The 26,597-nt window shown below is 33.5% G+C and overlaps 1 protein-coding gene across 1 annotated transcript in view; it reads right to left on the bottom strand.

The window, feature by feature from the left end:
* Nucleotides 1-26,597, bottom strand: part of LOC129224763 (hypoxia-inducible factor 1-alpha-like) — a 389,541-nt gene that overhangs the window by 276,008 nt on the left and 86,936 nt on the right. The window contains exon 2 of the mRNA XM_054859311.1: nucleotides 26,044-26,156. The gene's annotated coding sequence lies outside the window, so the exon portion shown is untranslated. The remainder of the gene's footprint in view (nucleotides 1-26,043; nucleotides 26,157-26,597) is intronic.

Below are 26,597 nucleotides of genomic sequence, written 5' to 3'. Positions count from 1 at the left end.
GAACAAAACAAGCCTTTAAACAAGACTAAGTATTCCGTTGAAATGAGAAAAAAGTCCTCCGAATAATTAAAGAAACGCATCGAAATGTAAAAAAGGCCGCCAAGGAGCGAAAAAACTATAAAATAACGTAAAACGTTCCGATTCAAATATTCTGCCAACTAATCTCTTTATAGTAAATAAAAGTAAGGTTTCAAAGAAATTCTGGAAGAAAGTCTGTGGCGGACGTGCGTCCCAGGAGACCTCATAGCACCTACAACCTTGAAATTTTGTACAAAATTACTTCGAACCCCGGGGGTGTGCACCTGGGGTTTTACTTTTTTAAATTCGAATTAGTTTTTTTGTAATTAATTTTTTGAGCTCAAATTTTGCGTAAATTGCCTATTATTGGGATGAAAAATTACTTGCATAAATTAATATTGTCGGAAAGGGTAGAATTTTCCGCGTTCTATGGAACTTGTTTCAATGCTCTAACATAAATACGGCGGGAGTTATTTGCGTTTCTAGCTCGAACTTTTTTAAGCTTAGATTTAATGTACCAGTGCCTAAAATTTAGCTATCAGTAAAAAGCGAAGGAATTGTCCCAAAGTTTTCTTTTTGACACCACTGGAAAGAGCGGCTTTTTTTACTCCACATCTAACTTGACCTATGGTCGGAAAACTGAGCTTCTATCTCCAAAGGGAAAAAAGTTACAAGCTGTTAATAGTTAAGTTCGAATAATCTCATCTTCATTAAAATTATTTATGATTTATTTGGCTTTGCCATAGTTACGTCTTTTCGATTCGCTTGTTTCTTCTTTCTTATTCACAAACTTAAAGGGTTTCGATTTTAACGGAAAATCTTAGGCTCAACTCAATTCAAGCCCCGAGCTGAACACTGTTAAAACTACAGGTTGCGTTTGGCACCTGTCATGGGTGAAACGCTTGTTCACCAGCGACACCCGAAAGAGAGCCGAAATTGCACCCTTAGCAAGGGTGAAAAACTGGCTCCCTTCACCCAACGTGCACCGTAGGTGAAAAGATGGTACCCTAGGTGAGAAAAATGGCACCTTTATTTCTTCCTATAGGGATTCCCCCCCCCCCCCCACCGTGCTGTGTGCGTTTTTGAATACAATTGTGTTTTATTTATTTTGATTTATATATACGAAGGCATTTGATCACATTTCAACTTTCGAACATAGTTTAGAAGTGTTCATGACTTTAATTTGTCTGTTCGTGCACTAACTTTCTTATATTCACACTTGAATTGCTCAGTAATTAATATGTTGTTGACAATTTTTACTATAATCCGTACCGAAAACGAACAGGGAAGGTATTTATCAATCATTTGCCGGAACAACCAGAAATATTAGGTAACATTAGATTAGAATCATAGGAAAATAAAAGCGTTTCATAAACGTTTAAAATTTTAATCGAGCGTAACTTATCAATACTTATTATAAGATTCGATATTTGAGTATCCTTATGCGTACAAGATAAATACTAATTTAAAAGCCCTTCTTTCCAATGTCAAGTTTTCCGTCAGATTAAAAATAAAAACGAGCAGATAACTACATTAGCTTCATGCAATAACGCCTGAGAAAGATACGTTAACCAAAACACGATGTGAAACATGAGTCAAACGCTGAGTGAGAGATTTCTTTTCACGCAGTTTTTTTTTCTCTGCCTTTGCTACTCTATTCGTTTCCACTATAGTTATTTCATTGAGAAGAAATAGACATTGGTATATAGGCTGTTTACGTCGATGCATTTTTATTCCGGAATTAGCAATTCAATTATCAACTGATTTAAACGTTTTTATTTTTAATGTTGTTGTTGTTCAAGATAGTACTGATAGATAGTTTTAGGTAACAGTTTTGCAGGATATAAATAACAAGACATTAAATGTTTAATAAGGTAAACGGAACAATAAGAGTTGTCAACATACTTTAAACACTTTAAATATGTTCGAAAGTTCTAAGAGCTACAATATGATCAAATGCCTTTACTTACGCGAGATTTCGAAGATTAATCCACGAAATTTTCAGTTTTGTACTTCATTCAATGTGAAAGTAAATCTCGTAGCAACTTCCTTCGTTCGCCATTCAAACTGAAGTTTCGTTGGACGATAAGTCAGAGCGCATGCGCAAGGAGTCGCTCTCCTATTGAATGGTCTTTTAGCACTTTTGTTGACGTCGTTCACCCACTGAGGAACCAAAAGCACCTTAACGACACTTCCTAGCCTCTGTTTCACCCAGAGGCACCGTTTTTTCACCCTTGGGTGAAATTCTTTACCCCTGTGGAACTCCTGGTTTTAACAGTGAAGAGCAAAATATGTTACTAGAGACCACGAATATGAAAGCGACTTTTCAAACGTACAAAACTGCAGTTTTGCAATGCTCATGAGCCCCTTAGCCCTTACGGCTCTGCAGGTTGGTACAAGTTATTTTGAAACTCGGGGAAGGGGTGCTTTTTGATTCCAAAGGGAGCTCATAATGCGTTTTTAATCCGTTTCTTTCTAATTGACGATTTATATCTTTGCGAATCAAATAAGATTGCGGAGCAATCTCCGGGCGAGCAGTTAGCGAGCAGGGAGCAGAGCCCCCTAGCTTTAAAAAAAAAAAAAAGCAAATTTCAAATCAACCACTGAAAGTATTAGTGATGGGCATAATCGAGTTCTCATAATCGAATCACTCGATTATTCAAGATCATTCGAGAACTCGATTACCACGAGTTCTCGATTATCACTTCTCGAGTTCTCGAGCGATGAACTTCTCGAGTACTCGATTATCACTTTTCGAGTTCTCGAGCGATGAACTTCTCGAGTTCTCGATTATCACTTTTCGAGTTCTCGAGTGATGAACTTCTCGAGTTCTCGATTATCACTTTCCGAGTGCTCGAGCGATCAACTGCTCGAGTTCTCGCTTTGAACTTCTCGAGATGTTGAGTTCTCTAGATGTTGAGTTCTCGAGATATTGAGTTCTCGAGATCTTGAGTTCTCGAGATGTCAATCACTCGAGCAGTGTATTCTTCGATCGATTTGATAATCGAATGAACCTCTCAATATAGTTGACTTCTGACAAGGGTGCCCACCTATGGAGGGGGGGGGGGGGTCATGGCGCAGACTGTGCTATTGACATTTTTAGGGGGGTGTTTTAAGGGGTATTTTTCTCATTTGTTGGGGGGAGGTCTCTGCGATATTGAGGGGGGGGGGCTTGACTTCAGGGCGGGTGGGCACCCTTGCTTCTGAAGTGTTTTAGTTGTAGGGGCGGATCCGTCATTTAGGCGGTGAAAGAGCTGGCTTTGAAAAGTTAATGATTTTACTTATGAATGAGCATGGTTTTTTTCTGCCTTCCGAAAAAAATTGCATTGAAACCTTTAAACCCTTCCCCCAGAAAGAGGGCTGCGCTGAGGAGCCCACAGCGGAGGTGGGTCATTGCGCAGACTACGCACACAAGAAGTCACAAATATCTCGCGTATGGAATTTCAAAAAAAAAAAAAACAATCTGTATAAAATGTAATTTTTATTTAAAAAATAGGCCGAAGAGTGGAAGCTAAAATTAATCCCACACGACAAACTTCAATATTTCTTTTTAATGCACTCAGAAACATTTCAACTTCACTCCCAACACTTTTACTGTTATTGCATATTCCTAAAGTCGACGAATGAAAAATAAAAATAAAAAAGAGCGGATCGAGAAAGAAAAAAAAATAATCATGAACTTCAATGCACTTCAAGCCACACTTGTATACTTTTCAATGCGCCGGGAATCCCAATCCTCTGGAAAACGCAATCAGAAATATTTTACCCTCCCTCCTCATGTATTAGTCAGATAAATATACTTAACTACTCTTAACAAGAGCATCAAAAAAAAAAAAAAAAAGCAAAGCTATAAACTAGGAAAGAATGAATACTTTTGCGCAGAGCAACTATTCCCCCACTTGTTTACATTATTTGTGTTTGAGAGCCCGAAACCATTCGAAATAATCACGTGATAACTGAAAATCATTAGTTTAAATGCATAACCGTTCGAATAAATCACTCAGTCGCCCAAATGCCGAGCTACTAGTTTCTGACAAGCTAACAGGGAATCTAGTCGAACCTGCATCCCCCAAGGATTGCGACCCCAAAATGAGGACTAAAATCTATCGAATCGACCCCCTAAAACAAGCTTGCATTTCGAACTTTACCAGAGGGTAAGGGGACAAAAGGTGTATCTGCTCATTTTATCGGAAAAAACAAAAAAATGGACCCACTTAAATGTAAAAACTAGAATTTTTCAAGGAATTTGGGGGGAGTGGTATTGATCCCCCTTCTAAAAGGGGGTGTCAATACCTCCCCCCCCAACTTAACCTAAAACTTCTAAAAACCAGGAGGGTTCACCCCGTATTATAAGCCTAAATGGTAGGCTGAATGTCACATTCCTATCTCGAGCGCACTCCTGCCAAAACAACTCGGGAATTCAACTGAAGTCAAGGGAGTCCACCTCCTCCCTTTCGCAGGGCGATGGCGCACCCTCTCAAATGTTACGGAGCATCCGTCTAGAAAGAGCTCTCCCCCCCCTTCCGAAATGAGATTTAAAAAAAAAACTCTCAAAAAATCTCTTCTAAAAATTTCGGTTTCGCAGGCTGCGCCATGGACCCCCTCCCCCCTTCCGAAAATGAGATTAAAAAAACCCTCTCAAAAAAACCCGCTCTAAAAATTTTAGTTGCACAGGCTGCGCCATGCCCCACCCCCTTTTAGTGGGCACCCCGTGGCAGTCAACTCAGTTTTGGAAAAGCTCAGAAAATGAACTACTCGAGTACTCGATTCAAACGTCTCGAGATCTCGATTTGAAACATCTCGAGAACTCGATTTAAAACATCTCGAGATCTCGATTCAAAAGATCTCGAGAAGTCAATCGCTCGAGTACTCGATTCAAAAGATCTCGAGAAGTCAATCGCTCGAGTACTCGATTCAAAAGATCTCGAGAAGTCAATCGCTCGAGTACTCGATTTCAAAGATCTCGAGAAGTCAATCGCTCGAGTTCTCGATTTCAAAAGATCTCGATTGTCAATCACTCGAGTGATCGACTTAAAAAGATCTCGATTATCAATCACTTGATTATCAGAAGTACTCGATTCCCGAGATCTCGATTATCAAAAGATCTCGATTATGCCCATCACTAGAAAGTATACATGGAGTCTCATTAAAATGACAAATCAGAATACGAGGAGCAAACATGGCGACGACGCAAACATTTATTTTTCGATTTTCGTTTACCTAGAGAAAGTTTAAAAAAAAAAGGCAAATGAAGAGATGTACCTTCAACGGAAAGTAGCGAGAGTTACACTTTCAAATCTAAAGAAAGTTGATGATTTTACTATCGTCTGTATTTTAAAATTGAATAAGAACTTTGTGAAACGTGTATAAAGAACTAAAATGCAATATAGTAGTGCCTAAGAGTGAGCAAGAAAACACTTTTACCTAATTAAATAACTGCATCCCTAGTTTGATGTGAATCGGTGCACTGGTGAAATACGGATCACCAGTGGTGTTTTCATAGGGTATATATGCCGTATGCTCTCAAACATTTTTTAGACATATAATGTATACCCTTAAGCTTCAAAAATTTTCATATTATGACATATTATCTATATGATCGCATACACATATTGTGCACAACTGATTAGTGGGAGTACACATTCAGAAAATATGATAGGAACATCATTGCCGGTCACTGGATACCGACTAAAGATTTTCCTCTCATTTACCCTTGACTACTTTTTGATTTCTTTAGAGATATACAGCTGGATCCTATCAAATATACGAAATTTATATTATCATTTATTCGCTTTGGTGGGACAAAAGTTTAAATTCCCTTTATTATCATTTGATTTCTTTCTTTGCTTTTTTATCGCTTTCCTTATTAGTAAAAAAAAAAAAACAGTGGAAAAGTAATTTATTTCCCACTTGATAACGTGCCCCTGCCCACAGAGTCTATTGCCGCAGCTGCCCACTTCGATAAAAATCCCTCGCTCCTCTATTTAGAAACTTGTATTTTTGCTCCAAGTTGCCCAAAGAGTTTTTTTAAAAAACGAATACTTGCATGAATACGAAATCTTAATGGATGGATAGCACTAAGGAGGAAATCTTCATTTTAATTCAATTTGCTGTCCAGATACATCAAATCTTGGAACGAAGACCTGTTTGGATCGCTCGAAGAATAAATTCGGCACTAACGAGTCTGCTCTTTGGAATGTTCCCACACGACTATCTTTGTGGCTTTACTCTTGCAAGAAGAAAGCGGAACAAATTGTGTTATTAAATCAACCGGTGGGATCGTGCCTATGTGACAACACAGACGAACTCGGTTCTCGCATGCGGCTAGTAAAATTATGCGGTTACAGTTGGAAGAAAGCATAATCGTATAAAATTTCTCGTAGGATAAATTAATCGTGAAATCTGTATCCGTTTCGGGAGAGAAATGGAAACAATCGTTTTAAAGTAAGGCACAGCTTAAAGAGCTGCTATTAAATAAGTTTTAAATTTAGCCTTTTCTTTCTCAAAATGTATTTCGTATTCAACATCAAATGAGCGAATCATCTACGGAAGAGACTGATGGCTTTGCTGCGTATATTTATCATAAAAGGCATTTTGATAATTAATCATTTTCAGCGTTAAATCCCTAAGCCCTAAATTACATAAATATGTGCTTGTGCGTATAGTTTTACATTTTTAAAAATATTAAAAAAAAAATTTGAATATAAATTAGAATATTTTTTTCAATTTATACGTCATGTTCTATAAATACAACAATGTATAACTAAAAGAAAAATTGACGATATTACTGATAAAGTTTTGGAAATATGCACCCCAATTTTGGCAGTAATCGGTGTGAAAATAACTTAAACACACACTGATGTTTGTTTCAGAACAAGATTTTCAATGTAAAACCTCCGTTTTTTCTAGCTTACAAAAAATGTTTCAAGTCTTTTAATGCTATATAAATTGATATAGTATAACTTCGATTTAACGATTTCCTGAATTTAATGATACATTAAACTGTTACGGATTAAACTGCATTGAAGATATGAGCTCCTTGATTTAACGATATCCTTGCTTAACGATAACTTTTTCCAGTCCTTTGAAAATCATTAAATCGGGGTTATACCGCACTTTTTTTTCATGAGAAATTACTCGGAGAAAAACTTGTTTGTCTACGTTGTTATCTGTGTTACTCTACGTATTTCAGAGACGGATCCAGAAAATATTCAAGGAGGGGGCAATTGATTTCAGATACATACCCTTTTATACATTTCAAAACTCCCGAAACCCATCGTATGTCCTCTAAGACAGTCAAAAATTGCGTTTTATTAAAATTTACCTTTTTAAATAATTAAAGTTGAATTCTTACAAATTTATTTTGGAATTTTTAACATTTAAATTTCATTTTAACCTGACACAGAGTTAAAAATTTTTTTAAAAAAGCTACAATTTAAATTTTGTAAAGGTTCACTTTGTAGCATTAATTGATTCAATTTCATGAAGCCTTAGGGGCTGTGCACATATAACGTTATCATTTTAGGGGGGGGGAGGGGGGGGTAAAGCCAAATGATATCGTATGATATCGAGAGGGGGAGGGGGGGTTTTAAGTTTGATAACCAGGGTTGGGTTTTAGACTGTCCAAAACCGGTTTAGGACAGGACAGGTGGTTTTTACCGTCCAAAACTGTCTAAAACTGTCCAAAAGTGTCTGAAACTGTCCAAAACTATGCTAAAGCTAAAGGGGAGTAATCTAATCAACTCGTATTTACTGCAATATTCGCAATGTATAAATATAGATATTAATCAGGTTTAATTAATGATATTTAATAAAAAAATTTCTCAAAAATGTTCATTTAAAAAATATTTTACTTAAAAAAATTGCTAATAGCTATTGCGTAAAAACATCCTTATGTAACAGTTGGCAGAGTTATCAAAGGAAATTCACAACACTACCAAGACAACTAATGTCAGTTCCATTTATAACACAAAGGAATGTTATTAAATGTGCAATATTTAGGAAAAAGGAAAAAAAAGCATTTTTCTTTTTTTAAATGGTTTTTGCAAAGAAGTTTTACATGATGTTTTAACAAAATTTATTTTTTAAATTATAGATTAAAGAACAAGAAATTGATGAATACACTTATGTTATAGAACCTGTGCTAGTCCTTTTTTAGTTCATATTTTTAATATAATACATTCTACAACTACAAAAAATTGTAATTTATTGCATTTAAGTCAATTATTGCACTACATTTTGAAATCTTTCCTTTGCACACTTGCATAAATGTCGAAAAATTTGGTTTATGGAGGCAAAAAAACTCCTGCATACAAATTGAAATTTTCAATGAAAAATTTAATTTTTACTTAACTATACTAAAATCAGCTGCATGAATAAGTTACATATAGTATATTTATACTTGAATGTTCACATTAAATGAATATATTTTACAGTCAAAAAAATAATTTCGACACATTCTGTTTTTGATATTTTCCCACAAAATATAGTTTCTCAAAAAATAGTTTTGGACACTTTTGGGCTCAATGGGTTTGAACAGGATGGTAAAAACCTTGCCAAACCTGCTTTCATTTGCACACATGCGTAAACATAGGGAAATTTGGTTACTATTATCAAAATAAATAAACTCATGCATGCAAATTGAAATTTTAATAAATAATTCAACTTCTATGTAACTAGATTAAAATCATCTGCATAAATAAGTTGAATGTTCTCATTGAATTAATGTTCAATATAAAACATTTTATTATTTATTTTTGATGTTTTTTCACAGAATGCGTTTTTTCTAAAAATAGAGTTTTGGACACTTTCGGACAGTTTTGGACACAAGGGTTTTGGACAGGACGGTAAAAACCAGGGTTTTTACCGTGGTTTTTACCGTAGTGTCCAAAACCTTGCCAACCCTGTTGATAACGTTATCACTTTTTTAAATTTTCGTATAATATTGCAATTTTCGTATTTTTCGTGCAATATTCGCGAGTTTATTTCTAATTTAAGGCACAAAACACATACAGTAACGATTGATTGAAATAACACCAGAAATATCACACCTGCACTCCAGAGCCAAATCCTCCTCCCCCACGGTTATTCCGAGAATTCGCCTGGGATACATCTTTTTGTTCTATCGACCAAGGTCGCCCAATGTCACCTTTGTTCCATTCCCTCGCTTTTTTTTTCTACCTATTGACCAATGAAGTTATGCGAATTGCGAACTGATAAGGAATGAAGACGGCAACTTGTGGAGTCACACTCATCGATGCAATCGTTCTTGTTGTGTGAAGACGTTTTCTAAATCTCTTGAAATGGATAAAAATAAAATGTTTTTAGAACTACATAAAAGCATTCAAACTGCAAATCCAGATAAAACAAAACAAGTTTGTCAGAGAGAGGCAACCATATTTTGGAATGCTCACAAGTTTGATCCAGAATTCAACACTGTTTTACAGAGAAAGCTTGAAGAATTGAACAAAATTGCAAAGAAAAAGAGAGCAGGGCTTTTATCCTTTTGGACAAAGGTAAGTTTTTTCTAAAAATTTGATAATGCATGCGTTGGTATTAACATGGGGATGTAAACTATTGCGTCCACTCTACTCTAAAACCGTTTCACTAGAAAATTGGAGCATTATGGAGGAGATTTTTTTTCTTAGCGGGGAGAATTTTTAATTTAATTTTTTTTTTCAGTTTCCTTTCTTTTATACACATCTGCTTTTTTTTATCGTTTGGAATTATAGATGAATGTTATATTTTTTTAGTTTCTTTTTTGACCATGGTTGATTATTCTATTTTTGATTTTACATTTTTTTTGAAGTTTTTTTTTATTAGAGAATATTTATTTTTTTAGTTATGATTTTATATTTTTTTTTTTTTTTTTTTTTGTCATTTCCAATGAACTTCTGTTTTTTTTGTTTTCCTTAGCAGACAGGAAGATTTTTTTTTCATCAGAACATTTTTTCTAATGAAATCGAAACTGAATCGTGTTTGCTTTAGAAAAATGATTATTTTTCTTTTATTCTGCATTCTTATATACGTTAGAAATTTGTTAAATGTAAATTGTACTTTTCGTTTTTATTTAGTCCCCTTTACAACTGCGGAACAGGCTAGTCATCCTTTTAAAATAAAAATATCAAAACAAAAGTTAGAACTTATCAAAGATTAGCATAGTGATTTTGATTGTTGGTTTTGAATTGCAGTTTCTGAATATTTGATAAAATGGATTTCTGACTTTTCTTACACTTGTCAGATTTTTCTTTATTAGGATCACGTAGTGTATACTAAGATCGTAATGTTAGTACGGACGTACGGACGTTTCTTCGCACGATAACTCTCGAACCGATGCGAATTTTCGAATGGAATTTTTTTAATCGATTGGTATTCTTAATATCTCGGTCAAGGGTTTATTATAATTCTTTTTAGTGAATGTAATATTTTGTTTGAAAATATAACATTCACTCCAAAGGCGCTCACTAAACAACATTTATTTTTACACAGGTACCTTCAACGGAGAAGAAAGCACAGATTGCAGCGTCAACAGCTATGAATGACAGTACCAGTTCTGGAAGTAGCGAAATAACGAATTCGAAACCCGAACCTGAAGTTATTCCGAAAGATTCATCTGAGAAGCCCATCAACAATGCCCGAGAAGCACCAGCACAAAAGACACTGATTTCAAAAATTGCCCTAGCGAAAGATCGGCTTTTCTTGATTTTGCGTCAAAGGGATGTTGGGCTCGCTGAAGTGAGCCACTCTGATATTCAAAAGGCCAGAGATGATGTGAAAAATCTAGAAAAGCAATTAAAACGGCTAATAAATGTAGCTGAAGCCAATAGGAAAGCGCGAGAAAAAAAGAGAAAACTTTTTGAGGCATTGGAAGAGAAATATCCTGAAGATAATATGAAGTTAGTTAAGAAAATAGGGAGACCAGCTCTGGAAAATGACCAACCAGAGATTTTGAAAGTGATTTGTGAACTGGCGAAGCAGGGAGCTGGTGCAGATGAACGACGACGTTGTGAAGCCCTTAATTCATGTATGACATTAGACGACTTGCACAACGAACTGAAGGAAAATCACGGATTAATGCTAAGTAGAACAGCTACTTACTTGCGATTACTGCCGCGAAATTATTCTACAGTCGAAGGAAAGCGCCATGTTACTACTGTGCCGGTCCGTTTATGCCAACCACAAAACAATCAAAGAAGAGCTCACGCAGACAGCGAGTTTTGTAAAATGACAATCAATCACCTGAAAGAATTATCCGCAACGTTAACCAGTCAAGATGTTGTCTTTCTGTCAGTTGATGATAAATGTAGGGTACCAATTGGCATTACAGCTGCTAAAAATCAAAGCCCATTGATAATGCACTTAGACTATCGTGTTCGACTTCCAGACCATGATTTTGTGAAAGCAGCTAGACACAAACTAATACCAAGTGTTTATGCCGGACTAGTAATTAAAGATGGTAAACCATGCGATCCGACAAGAGTATCATATTCCGGTCCAACTTATATAGCGATTCGCTCTGCTAAACACGATTCTTCAACTGCTGAAACTCATGCATTTGACTTAGACAATGTGATGACTCTGCCAGAATTTTCAAAATTAGTTCGAAGGGAAGATTCTACTGTAAAACCAGTATTAATCATCACAAGTGATGGTGGCCCCGACGAAAATCCTCGGTATGAAAAAGTACAGCTTGCCGCAATTGAGACTTTTAAAAAGTTTGATTTGGATGCCGTATTCCTAGCCACAAATGCCCCTGGTCGTTCGGCCTACAATGCAGTAGAGAGGCGAATGGCACCCCTTAGCCGCCAACTCTCAGGTTTAGTTTTGCCACATGATCACTTCGGAAATCACTTGGATTCGAGTGGTAAGACTGTTGATGTCGAGAAAGAGAAGAAAAACTTCGAAGCAGCTGCAAATGTGCTCTCTGAAGTATGGAATTCAACAGTAATTGATGACTACCCTGTAGTAGCAAAGTATCAGGCACCTGGAAGTGAACGTATAAGTTCAGAAGTTTGTCAGAGTTGGAAAAGAACACATATGAGATGTTCCACATATTTGTGTCAAATAGTAAAATGTGACGATCGATCGTGCTGTACACCAACACGATCAAATATTGGTTCAATCTTAAAGAACCATTTCTTGCCAGTTCCTGTTCCAGTCAGTGAGGGATTGACCATTCAAAAGGGAGGAGCATATCTTCCTTTGTGTGCCGCGCAATTGATGCAGGATGCTGCCAAGCTGAAGCAGACATCTTCAAATGTTAGTGAAATTGCATATGATTTGTTCTTGCCATCAATAAACGACGAAATCTTGAAAAAACGCATTTGTGTGAAGTGTGATATATATTATTGCACCTTAAAGGCTTTAAAAGATCATTCAAAAGTATGCGGAAAAGCCATGATCATTGAGAAAATGAAACCAAAGCGTATTGCTGCTCGCAGGCGGACAGAATTTTGGCTTGTTTTAGGGATGATGATGATCTACAGTGGATTGATAAAGATGAGTGTGATTGCAGTGCAGATTTGAAAAGTGATCTTCCAAACATTTCAGACGAGATACCTATAATAGAACTAATGGAACCAACATGGGAAGAATTGTGACATTATTTCATTATTCATCACTGTATTCCACTTAATTTTTGTTCATTTTTCCTTATCTTAATTATTGTAAATTCTTAAATTTCCTTTTTTAAATGTCAATTTATACGTGATAAAATAATTATAACAAATACATTTTTTAATTTATCACATATTAGTCGTAATATTAAAATTATTCTATTTTTAATACCTTTGTTAATTATACCTCGATTTTATAAAAACATTACTGATAATTATGGTATTGATATTGACTGTACACAAATTATTTTATAAATTAATGGGTGGGATATAGAATTAAAAACTTAATTTTTTTGTACCTGATAACGATATCATAGAGTGAGGGGGGGGGGGGTCGTGTAATGATAACGTTTGATATCGTAGGGGAGGGGGGGGGGTCAAAAATATGTGAAAAATTGATAACGTTATATGTGCACAGCCCCTTAAGTAATTTATGTAGCCACATGTTTAAAACAGTATTGCACAGTTATTTGTGTAATACTTTTTTACAGCTACAATCAAAGAGGCATAGAGATTAATTTACAATTGCAAATGCATATCGTAATGCCATCAGTCGTTTGTTTGGACACGTAACTGATTATTTATCGTCTGAGAGTCATAACAGCGAATTTCCACCCCACGAATAACCACCGAATTTCATTCAGTTCTTATATCGTATGAATGAAAACAGTTCGCACTTTTGAAAAAATCATAATAGAAATATAATTTATCATTTAGTAGACACTTAACGTCCTCCACCTAACTACTAAAACTGAAAATAAAAAATACATCATTATAGATTATTTTCTCACTAATCCGTACGACTTCACAAAAGAAATCCAATTACACTAAAATCCTTGCTCGTACTCGAAAAACATCCTCATGTGTGTGTGTTCGCAACTGTTGTTTTTTTTTATTGACTATTCAAATCAATTCATTTTTTAGTAAGAAAGAAATCTATTAAATTAATTTACTTTCATTGTACAGAATTGCCTCAGTTTTCATAAGGTGATTTTTCATAGACTTTTTAAAATTTGTTTTATTTATTCATTTGTCTCCCAGGTTTGGCTGACAGGAAATCCCCCCCCCCCTCCTGTTTTCAGCTTCAGTCATACCTTTTAATATATGTAAGGGTGAATGTCAGCGATACTGGGGATAAATCATTTATTTATTTAATTTATTGATTTATTTATTCATTTATTTTTGCTCAAAATGGGACATTTAACACTTTTAGGCAACTGCATGTATATTTGAAATCGGTAGCAGATTTTTTAGTTGTGTGTCTCATAACAGAAACATCATACACTAACACTCAAAAAATAAAGTTGCAGATTGTGTTTCTATTGCACATATTTGGTGCTGATTTTAGGTAATATAAGATAGTTTAAATATGATAGAAACTATAAACCAAATAGCAAATACAAAAAAATGAAAACAAATTTTTAGAATTATTAGTTGCATGATCTTGTGGGTTTTTTGCCTAGCTCTTGACAATTTCATAAGCTCAGTCTTGCTTTCTTTTCGAAAAACCTCATTGACTGCTTAAAACACCTTAGTTTTAATGAGCTCCTAGGTCAATGTTGAATTCGAATTTCAATCTATTGTATTGTTAAACAAAACAATTAACAATGCCAATGTCTTAAAAATGCCAAGCACACATTTCTCAGCAAGAAAAAAGGTTGCAGTGTTTTACATTTCACAAATAGTCGCACTCGGTTTCGGCCGTAACCTCTTTCGGCCCGCCAGCGATTTTATCAAACTCGACGGTGACCCACGACATGATCACGTGATCGCAGCTTTCGAAATTCGTCACGTATTACCTAATCTTGGAGAGAAAGAGAAACAAGCAAAGCAAACAGCATCGTTGGTTGGAATACAAATACACACAATTCATCAATTTGAGGAACTTAACAAGCATTTTTGAAAAACGCTTCGCCGCGATTGAGATAGCATACGCCAGATAAGAAACGATATTTTGTGGCACTGGATCGGAACTGCGTAACTGATTAATATATCGATTTCTCGCTAAAGAAATAATGGACGGAAATTTGAACGACATGATGAAAAGAAGAAAAAAAAAATGCCTCCATTGAATCCAAATTGACTGTTATTACTGGAAGTATGCGTTTCCTCTATCCATTATGTATTTTAGTGACATTGAAATCATATCAAGCTACCGCATAGAGATAAGAAGCGTTATTAATTATTAAATATTTCAGTAAACGTTTGTGGAGAGCAGGGGCGGATACTAGGGGAGAGTCATGGGGGGGGGGGGCATGATCCCCCGTGAACCGTGAACCGTAAACTATATTATCCATTGATCATAATTGCATGTGAACATAATTCAATCATTGCATAGAAGATGAATGGATAATATCATAAAAATATATCATTACAATTTGTGTGAAAATACTTAATGAGTAAGTAGGGGAACATGGGGCAAAGTGAAAAGGTGAAACCATCTACTCTGCGTTTAGCGCCCCCTATTTAGTAATATTTTAACAGTGAGTTGCATATGTAGTTTATTTTAGTCATCAAAATTTCATTCAACATTTGACAATGCAGGCAATTTTGAAAAATGGATACTCTTATTGTAATATTTGTTGTAAGTCAAAAATTATTTTTGATATTATAAAATTATAAAGTTTTTATTATTAACATTATAAATATTGATTAAAACCAACCTTCTAATATAACGTTTTTTTGGTTTAATTTTTTTTTTTTTTGGCTTAAAAAGGGTTTATTTGGTTTTTATAACTATTCGTAAAAAAAAAATAATAATAATAATTTTATTTTAGGAAAATCATGAAGATTTTATAAATTAATTGTTAATAAATGTTTAATATTCATATATTTACCTAATTTCTTCGTAATTAATTAAGAGTAAAATCTTGTAATTTCATTTACTCATACTTAGAGATTTCTATAGGAGAATATTGTTTGAAAATCCTGAGCTATTATTAAAAAATACAATAAGTAAATGAGTCTTGGTATAAATAATCAAAGAAATTATTTACTGTGATAGTTCAGGTTCAGTCATTATTAATTACAAATAACCAAGAATAAACTCTTGTAAATTAATTTCCTCATAATCATAGGTATCTACGATAAATAAAAAAAATAAAAGTAAAATTAAAATCACGCATTCTTAAACATGGAAAGTATTTTGTAGTATCTACAAATAAATCACAAGTCTGATGTACATTATACAACTTTAAAAATCTTAAGATCAATGCATATTTTGTTTAAAGATTTTAAAAAAAAAGTTACAAATCATGTTATTTATTTGCCTAATGTATCAGTGACAACAATTAAAGAAACTGGACAAGTAGGTTTTAAGAAAATCATTATGTTTTTCATTGTAGACATTATTTCTCTTAGTTTAATGCATTTAGGAGTACAATTTTTTATCAATGAAAAAAATATCGTTTTAATTAAAAGCCTCGGTACGAACCTAAATGAAAATACTTTAACATATTTTAATAATGAAGATAATACAAATTAATGCTTATTGATTCTTCCACCATTCATACATGAGACTTCTTTTATTATACTGGGATCAAAAAAGTTCTTTGAAAGGTTAAAATTTGACTTTGATTTTTTTATAAATAAGAGCACAAAGTTACATTAATATTTTCTGTTTTCATAATTTCATATATTTTTATTTCTTCCTCTGACAGCATTGACCATCGGGGGATGCAAAAAGTGCAGGTATAAGCGCAATTTACGCCTACTCAAAGTGTTCATGGATTTTAGTTTTTTTTTTTTTTTTTTTGTCTCTGAAATATTCTAGTGTTCAGAAATTTTTACACTAATTTTACATAATCTAACTCAATAAATCTTAAGTAATCAAATAAATTAGATAGTACATGAAAATTTGGTAGAAATATGCTTTTTGGACTATTTGCAAATGCAAAAGACTGAAAAATAATAATTGAACGAATAAAAAAAGAGCTACTTGGGATTTTTTCTCCACGTAATTTTAGAAAACCGGGGTGGCGACAGGAACTGTGAAAAAAAGTTCCCTGACTTTTCCCTGATTAAGTTCACCAAATTTCCCTGATTTACGTTACCAATGATAATGGTTTACTTTCTTTACTTTACTTGAAATCCATTGTATGTTTGTATAAAATGCAGTATTTTGAACGTTTTAAGATGTGTAAAGTTGATGAACTAAATATATATTTTAAAAAGATGCTTCTTTTTTTAACAAAATGGTAAAAAAAAATTATCAAGTTAATTTTTTTGGAAAAAAAAAACTACAAAACATTATATTAAATTTTTCTACATGGAAAGATTATAGAATATTTTTAAAAAGTACTTTACTTCTAGAAACCATTTAGCATAAGATAATTAAGAAAGTAGTTTTTTTTTTCAGCAATTAAATTGAAAACGTGAAGAAGTAAAAGCTTTTATCAGTATTAATTCAAAAACCAAAGATTTCATCTTGAAATCGTGATTACAGTACGCTAATCACTTCGAGACAATGGAATAAAGGCAAAGGAGCTAAGGCATTAATGAAGGCTTCCTCTTTGCCTGTATGGTTGCTTATTTTACGTCGCATTGAAAGCGTAAAAGGAAATTTCAAGCTAGGTAAAATAAACAACCTAACAGACACAGAAGCAATCTTAGGAAGTTCATCCTGCTGTTAATAAGTAAGATTCAATACTTTGACGTTTGAGGAAGAAAGATGCACAAATATGCGGCAGTGTGTAATCGCACCTCATTAATTTTATTTTATTTTATTTTTTTTTATTTTATTTTTTTTTTTTTTTTGAACAGATAATTGGCAGAAAATGCGTAGGGAATTTGGTTACTTAAGTTTGTAAAGGAAAAAAAAAATTTCCTTCAAAAAAAAATCAATTTTCCCTGATTTTTTGTTATTTTTTCGAAATTCCCTGATATTTCCCTGATCTCCCTGATCTGTCGCCACCCTGGAAAAACTTAGTTGGTCTCCCGAATATATTTATGTACCAAATAGAAAAGCTGCATTGACTTGACAAAAACAAAAGAAAAACTTTTGCAAACTTGCATTACCTTAAAAAATATAAGTTTCTAAATTTATTACATTTGTAATTTATCTATAACGCTTTGCTAGTTACTTTGCATTAATTAAATTTTACTCTTTGCAAAAAAAAAATGCAAAATTTATGAAAACATTATGGGGAAAACTATGAACTTTTTCAAAAAAAAAAAAAAACATTTTTGAAAAAAAAAAAAACATGGTTCTTTTTTTTAACCACTTGGTTTAGACCACGGTTTAAACTACGGTGGTTTGGTTTAAACTAAACAACACTGGGTGCAATATTTATTTAGTTAATATTTAGTTTATTTGTATTTTAAATATTTTGCTAAGTATTCGAGTACATGCGAGGCAAAGTGGATGGGGCAAAGTGAAATTGATTATATCGTTTACTTACTCAATCATTTACTAAAACACTTGTACACTCATTCATTAATTCATTTACATTCCTTCATTTAGTAATTCACTTATTTATTCATTCAATAAGTGAATACTTATTTTCTTATTCATTCACTCTTTTACTCACTCATTTATTTTTCTTCATATATTAAATAATAAATTAATTTAATTATTCGTTTATTGTTTTTTTTTTCATTTATTCATTCAAAATTTTACTTATTGATTCATTTGATCAAAAATACTTTTATTATCAAAAATATATATATTTCATTGGAAAAATACTTCATTTTTCACTTTGCCCCATAAATAAAAAGTCAACATTTTCCACTTTTTTTTCTTTTTCTTTTTGAAGGCTAAAATGTGTGCCAAAAATAAAAAAAATGTTTCAATGAAATTTTGGTTTTCAATACAATGCTCTTTCTTTTTGTACTGTAATTTTCAAGACAAATTTCCTTTTTTTTCATATTGAAAAAGCTGTCATCTTAGCCATTTCACTTGGCCCCACATTCCAGTATAATCATTAATCTTTTAACCTTATTTATCATTTGTTACAGTAAATGTTTGAATTAATTAAATTCAAAGCAATGGAAGAAGTTTTATATTCAGCTCGTATTAGGCATCTTACTCCTAGCCGATTTGATGTTTTTTATTGACACTAACGATTCCAGAAATTTTTTCGTATCCAAAACTTTATATTATTCGGCAGGAGACCCCCTCCCCCTAAATGGCTAGTTTGTATCCGCCTCTGGTGGAGAGAATACAGTTTTTATTAAGATGTTCAATAATGTGTGCTGTGTGCATGTTTTCTTTAGTCCTTAACCGGCAGTGGCTGATTTACATATGTTTCGCAACTGTCGCAATCGCAATGGGCTCTCACGATATGGCAAAGGGGGCACCAAAAATGCATTGCTACGGCGCCCAAACCTGTAAATCCACCATTTTTCACTGTTAAGATGATTTTTTCATATAATAAGTGGCGAGGTAGGGTGCAGATAACCCCAACATTACATTTCTGGATTTCTGGAGCATTCCACAATACTCAGTGCATTAAAGTAGGAAATTTTCAAATGATTTTTGTAGTATTTATTTATATAAATACATCTGAAACAGTACTGTAAGTAACATGTATGCATATAAAACCATACATTACGAAACGTTTTAATGCAAAAGTTTAATTATACTGTGGTTTAAAATACCCCATCTTATCATTAAGAGTGAAACAAAAATTGGTGCTGACTAAAAAATCAATATAAACTAACAGAAGAATTGTCAGTGAGCTTATGATAAATAGTAATTGACAGGGTTCGAAAATATCATGATATTTTCTAAAATATCGAAAATATCCAATATTTTGATATATTTCGGATGATTGGATATATATCCGATATTTTCAATCAGTGGAAACTTAAGTCATTGAATAGTAACACCTTCCTCAGATCACTGTTGTTTATTTTATATTATGGTTGGTTATTATTATAATGCATTAATTTTAAAATTAATGTTTCTTTCGTTACTTACATACATAAAATTCCTTTATATAAACATTTACATAATTTGAATGGCATTTAAATATAAGTGATATTTTACAATCATTTGTAAAATTTGATAATTTAATCTATAGGAAATAAAATGTAACATAACTGATACATTTCTATTAAATTTAAATTGGATTACTTAAGCATTAGATGCTACAAGCATTTTTCTTTCGTTAACTATTTTTAGGAATTTTATATGTTTCAGAAATAAAAATATGCATTTTTGTTATTAACATTATATTAATGATACATTAATATGTTATATAAATATACTATATTGCTTTTGATTATGTTTAACAATAAAAGAACAAAATTTATATTAATGTAAAAGATTAATACAGTTAATTTTTATGCAGCAAATGTCGTACTTCGAAATAAAAATATCATGATATTTTCAAAATAAATATCGGAGACATATCGTAACATATATCATGATATACATCGACCGATATATATCGGCGAACCCTGATTGAACCATGAAAGTAATTCAGCTAGAGTTGACCTTCTAGGGGAGTATTTAAACTATTGTAAAAGGGTTGACAATGTATGTTAAAGCCAAGGGCTCCTGGAGATTCTTTTTTTTTTCTATATAAAATAAATCCAAACTCTTAGTCTCATTTAACTAATTAATTTTTTTTTGCATCTTTTGATATTACATTCATTTTACACATTAAAAATCATTTTTTGCTTTATCCCCCCCCCCCATCAAACTCTTTTATTTGGCGGTATTCGGCGATATTTGAGTTATTTAGTTTTTTTAAGATAAATTTTGCAATTTTCTTGAAGTGTAAATTTTATTTATTTTTTTATCAAATAATATTTGAATGTTTAATTTTGTACCTTGCCGGTATCGAACCAGCAACTTTTGGAATAACATGCTTATGTCTTACCACTAGGTTAAGGAGAAATAGCTCACAAAATGAACTATAATTACGCACCTAAAAAAGTTTTTCTTGATTAAGTTTGAACTGGTATATTTTCTAAGTGTTCAGTTTTAGTCGCTTTTCCTAAAAACAATATGTAACGAAACCTTTGAAACATTTTGAATGAACTTGAGTAAATTTCGTAGAGATGTCACCTGCAGCTTTTTGGAACCGAAGACATTCAAATGAACGAGTTCAATGTACGAGTCAAAAACATGAAAAAGAACGACACTGCCCATCTCCAAAGCAAAGAGAAACTTCCCAGCATTTCAACCAGTCAATTTTGAAGGCAAATTTGCATAAACTAGTGAAAAAAGTGCATCGAGCGGAAACCGCGTGATTTATGGCCAACTTCGTCAAGCTGCTGTGTTTTGTCTCGTCTTTACTAATAATAAAGCTGAAAGACTCTCCGTCCGAATCTCTCTCTCTTTATGTCTGTCGGGATATCTGCGACGCGCATAGCGCCTAGACCGTTCTGCCGATTTTCATGAAATTTGGCACTAAGTTAGTTTGTAGCATGGGGGTGTGCACCTCGAAGCGATTTTTCGAAAATTCGATGTGGTTCGTTTTCTATTCCAATTTTATGAACATAATTTTCATAAGATGGATGAGCAAATTACGAAATCATCATAACGTGGAACCGTAACATGGACACAAGCCAACTGGCAAGAAAATTCACCATACATTATTTGTAAATATACAGGCGAACCAAAAGACTTAATTTTCTATTACGGGCAAAGCCGTGCGGGTACCACTAGTAACTTATAAAACGGAACGAATGCAAAATCGAAATAATTTTCTTTTAAAAGTACATAGAAGTAGATTTTCTTCCACAACATTTCAAAATCACTTTGGTTCGCTGTATACTTTGATGATTTTTAAAATTCGGCTCTGTATTAAACTTTTATCACATATTTTTTAAAGATTTTTTTTTTTTTTTTTTGAGGGGGGAGGACAACGCTATAACTCCCTCAACACTTGGTCAAACTTCATATGAAAAGCACCATATTAAAGATTTTTTTTCACCGATTTCGGCGAAAAAAGAGAGATAATGCACATTTTGGTTCTTTTGACGAAAAAAAAATTTTTTTTTATTGCGCATTTCTTCAATGCATAGCATTTTGAAATGGACATACATTTGCGCGGTTGGTTAGAAAGGCAGTCTAAAATTGTCAGATAAAAGTAGAAAATATTGAAATGCCGCGAGATAAATCACAAAACTACAAAACTACATTGCGGGTTTTGGAATTTCCTAACTTAACTTCTTAAAGCTTATTTTGTCGAAATCCGTACTTCTGCGTAAAATCTTGTATTCATACTGTATAAATCAGTATTATGTATCAACGCGTGAATTCGTAAATTTTCCAGCGCCAGAACGTCAATGAGAAGTATCCTGAGTTGGGATCAATTTAATGTGAAAGAGAAGTTTATTTTTTCAGAAAAGCAGTACCGGAACAGCGTTCCGGCACCAATTTAACCCTTGAAAATTGTAATGTTTTGGTTCACAGAAGCGCTAATAGAATGACCAAAATGTAGGCGCAACTCGCTCAAATGGGATCTAGGTTCGCAGATCCTTATTTGCATCTTATGCACCCCGAATTTTTTATTTCGATTGAAATGGACCCCTTGGAGAGCAGCTTAGAGCCTTGGGGGTTCATGTGGACCACTTGAGAACCTCTGCCTTAAAAGAAAGTTAAAGCGATCACTATGTTAGCAACATTGCCTTCGTGAGTTCCTCTGAAGGAAATTTGCTCGGTCAAGGAGAAGATTTCCTCACAGGACTGTCCTCCTTTGCAAGGACAAACATTTGATAGCATCATAGTTCCCACATACCTAACTGCCACAAACAAAATGCAATAATTTTACTTCAATGTAATAAAACAGCTGCCTCAAATGTTTTGAGATTGCAGTAGGGCTCTTTTGCTCCAATTCAAGCCTCAAGATTCATATATATTTTTTAAAAAGTTGTTAAACTCATGATCATGGAACATTTTCAAAACATGAGCAATATTTATTTCGTTATTGTGAAAGTATTATACTTTATTGCTCCCATTACTGTTATCATTCTAGGATATTATAACTTACTGTTTCCTCGATTTTAAGCGGAAGCAAAAATAAGTTTTCATATGAATGTATTTCTAATACGCAATAGTTAATGTATATTTTTTAATGTTACATGGCTTTTAGTACCTCACTCAAAATATGGTAATTTAATGGAAAGAACAGTCCTCATTCCGACATTGACATTCATATCCGATCGTCTCTGACACTATTGGTTGAATGCACAAGATAATTAGCAATGAACTTCTACGCATGACTAATAACAATACTCAAATCACTTATAACCCACACAACCGCGTAGTTTAACCCTGAATTTGTGAACGTCAGTGAGTACCTATAAGGGAGCTTGAGGATGAGGAAGAGTGCTTGAGGTCCCACATGGTCACATGTAGGACCCTTGATTTAAACTGTTGGAGCAACCACATTGCTTATTGTTCTGATTTGACAGTTTTTGGAGTCTTTTGATTTTATTTTCCCTTCCGCCTTCCTCTGCAGCATCACCGTTGACCGGCTCCTCCCGATGCTGCTCCTCTAGCAAAAACAGTCTCCAGGTTGCGTCTATATCCTAAACACACACGCAAACATACACATATACACACACACATACCAACACACTCATGCCTGCACACAGACACGAACACACATGCCACACTAAAAGTAGTATTCTTGACTGAAGAAAACAATCCCATCAAGAAGATATTAATTAAAAACCTTTTAAAAGGTTTTTCGCGATTTTTGCAGTGAAAACATAGTAAAAAATTTTTAAATTTAATATCAAAATACGAAGAATTTTTTTCGCGTCTGATAGAATGTGTTTGGAACTTCCATGTTTCATAGAATTCGAACTATAACGCTTTTTCAAAGCAGATTTCAACAACGCCTTTATTCACGCGATTGATAGCTGAATTCATTGTTGGCCGACAAGGAAATTAAAAGCAATGATGTAAAATTTTTATCTGTTGCCAGTTTCTATTTAATAGCAAATAAAATACTTGACATTGATTTTTAATAATATAAGGCTTTCAAAAGGAGTTTCAATTTTCCCTCTCGGGGGTTTTTAAAATTTTTAATTTTATTATGCTTTTGTATTTTAACAACTTCCATAACTCTACAAAAGTTTCAGAATTTGTTGGGACATTGTTTTTCCGATATTTTTTTATCTTTTTTGATTTTTGTGCAGCTAAGCCATTCCAATGCGTTAAATTAGTGGTGTCGTACTTTTTTTTACCCGAGGACCGGCCCTCATACAAAGATGAGAATCTCGCGAGCCAGAACACATATAAAATTAAAATATATTTAAATATTTTCTTTTTTATTTCTTTTTTTTAAAGAAAACACGGGGAAAATGAAAGAAAATCACGCACCAAGAATTTTCGTTATCATTGCATGCTCATTTTATTTTTTTCGAAGTTTCTATTTTTCAGATTTTTTTTCTCCAAGTATTCGGTTTCAAATTCGCAATAATCGCTCGTAATACCGAGTACAGAATCTGTTATTTGGGAATCAAAACATTGAACTTAACAACGAGCCACATGGATCGGCTTCGCTGGTTACATCTGTCCCGCAAGTTGGACACCACTGCGTAAAATCAAGCAAGCTTTCCAAATAAAAAATAAAAAAACGAGAAGGAGATACCATGAAGGGTATGCGATAACTCAGGTTATTGTTACCTTGATTCTATTCCAATTGTGTTGGGAACCGCAAGGACAATAATGGAATAAAAAATGCGTAAGATAATTTCATCTCACGTTTGATCTGAAAAATGAGCTACAAGTTCACGGGGTGCATTAACTCCCATCTACCTACCCTCTTTAGTTCCAAGAATCATAAGCATTTCTGAGAGACTAATATGAGTTATGAGAGGTAACAATTGAACGCATAATGTTACCACCTGCTACTTTCAGTTACGCAATAATCAGCAGGGGAGGGGAAAATGGGGACAGAAGAGCTTTCTCTCTCTTTTCTAGGGAGAGAGGGGTAATTGGAAGCACGCGAAATAATCTTAGCGAGCTGAGCTTTTGCATCTCCTCGCTTTAAATCTGTCAGGTATAACTAACCTTTTTTCCTTCATGTACGTTAATAAAAAAAATCTATTTAAAAAAATGCCCGAACATTTTTATTTAATCATTTTATTTCTCGGGAGAGAGACATCGTACTTTTTCACTATGCAGATCATTTTGTTCATCAAGATTTTCTACCGAAAACGCTAAGAGCTTCCCCTGAAACATATTTTTTTTAATGTGGAACTCTGAGCAGTTTCAATCTTGTTAATCTGGATCTACAATTAATTCAAGCCGAGTTTTATAAGATAAATAAAATGAAAAGTAATCGGGGGGGGGGGGGGGCGGAGGGGATGTAAGAAACAAACGGTTAACAATGTGCAGCAACAGTAAAAATTAAAATGAATACTAACTAAGCACAGTTTGACAAAACTATTGCAAACACGTGAAAAACTGTTTAAATTAAACACTAAAACATTGGGATGAGGAGTCCTGAACCGGATCTTACAAACGAAAAAAAAAGGTTCAAATCAGACTACGCCCTCAAAGGTTATTGGGGTGACTAACAAAACATTTCTCCAATTTCGCCCCCCCCCCCCCAAATATTTGTTTAATTGTTTTTTTTTTATGGGCTTTGATACTTTTTACGATACACATTAAGCCTTCTCTCTCTCGCTCTTTTTTCAATAATTTAAACGGGAAAGAAGCCGAAAATAGTTCATCAGAAGTACAAAAACTACGGTGCTTGAATTTTAGGTGTGTACAGATGAATTATAAAGACAAACATAAGAGTTTGTGTTTATAATTCAGACATCGTGTAGTTATGGATAATAACTACATCATTAATCATTCAATTTAAAGCATAGACTGGGTTATCCATTAAGACGGTTTTACTCAAGTCCTGTTTTTCATTGAAAAGCCTTCTTTTTTAACGTAAAAATCAATTTTTAACTCAGTAAAAAATTTTGCCCACGACCAAAAGTTCACTCGCAATACTAAGAGAACAGTGCGCAAAAAACTTCGTTAAATTCGGAAGAACGAGGAAGAATTTACAAAAGGCGGCAAAAGCATGAAACATTTTTATTTTATGGAACGTAAGAGTTCATTCACATGTATAAAGATATTTTATCTAGCATTTGCAGTCCACAAACAAACCAGATTCAGGGGCGTGCACAGGGGGGGGGACACCTGTCGGCCCGAGCCCCCCTGAAGGGAGCCCGATATTTTTAAAATGAGGGGTAAAATATAGGTATATAGTAAACAATATGGAGGGGGCTCGTAAAAGTGATTTGTGACGGGACTCCCTAATCATATTTAGAAACTACAAAAATAAATCTCGATAAATTTTAACTTACTACCATTTGAAGTATCGGAATATTACTTGCACTGTTTAATTGTCAATAAGAATTCAATAGATATTCCTATTTTACACACCATCAAGATAGTTTCATTATACATGATATAAAATGTTTTTAAAAAATAAATACTTACAGTGGTTACTTTGATTGTAAATTTTCATCTAATAGCTCAGTTGATAACTTTGCATTGCAATGTCTCTATCAGAACATGGAAAAACATTTCTCATGACAGACAATGTTGTTTTCCTAGAAAAAGAGGAAATTTAAAACTCTATAATCGCTATCAGACAGAAATGTGTAACAAACTGCACATTATAATAATATCTGTTTACATAACATAATTTCATGTACACAAAAGTTGTAGCATCCAGGGTGTAAAAAGTCATAATTGTTTTTTAAAAATTCAAAACGATCGCTATTTTTAAACTTTAAATTAAAATTTTTCTGTTTGAATCGGATTTTTTTTTTTTTTTTTGTTTGAAAAAAGGCTTGATAAATTTCAGTTATTGTTTAAATTTTTATTAGTCAACTGAAATATAACTACTATATTAATTTTGAATATAATTAAAATTGAAACTGATAGTTTTAAAAATTAGAATATCATTACAATTTGAGGCAGAGGTGTCCCCAACTTAAATTTTTGGGCGGCCCGGACATTCTCAATTTGCCAAATGGAGCTCCAAATTT

The sequence above is a fragment of the Uloborus diversus genome, chromosome 6, assembly GCF_026930045.1.
Source record: "Uloborus diversus isolate 005 chromosome 6, Udiv.v.3.1, whole genome shotgun sequence".
Lineage (NCBI taxonomy): Eukaryota > Metazoa > Arthropoda > Arachnida > Araneae > Uloboridae > Uloborus > Uloborus diversus.
Note: the sequence above shows the minus strand (reverse complement) of the source record. Positions and strands in the feature narration are given on the sequence as shown.